Raw genomic sequence first — 277 nt, 5'->3', positions numbered from 1 at the left:
TGTCATCTCGTTATTAATATATGGAGACCTGCTTCCAATTCCGCTCACCTCCCACCCGCTTCAACTTCCGAATCACGACCCTTTGAAGCACTTACAATATTCAACGCATACTCTCTCTCTCTCTCTCTCTCTCTCTCTCTCTCTCTCTCTCTCTCTCTCTCTCTCTCATCATATATCTATATATTTACCTATCTGTTTATAATTTTGTCCTCTCCTTTATTTCCGTTCTGTTCGATTACAAACTCAACTAGATATTTCCAGTTCATTATTCCTTGTT

The sequence above is a fragment of the Macrobrachium nipponense genome, chromosome 28 (assembly GCF_015104395.2).
Source record: "Macrobrachium nipponense isolate FS-2020 chromosome 28, ASM1510439v2, whole genome shotgun sequence".
NCBI classification, from domain to species: domain Eukaryota; kingdom Metazoa; phylum Arthropoda; class Malacostraca; order Decapoda; family Palaemonidae; genus Macrobrachium; species Macrobrachium nipponense.
Note: the sequence above shows the minus strand (reverse complement) of the source record.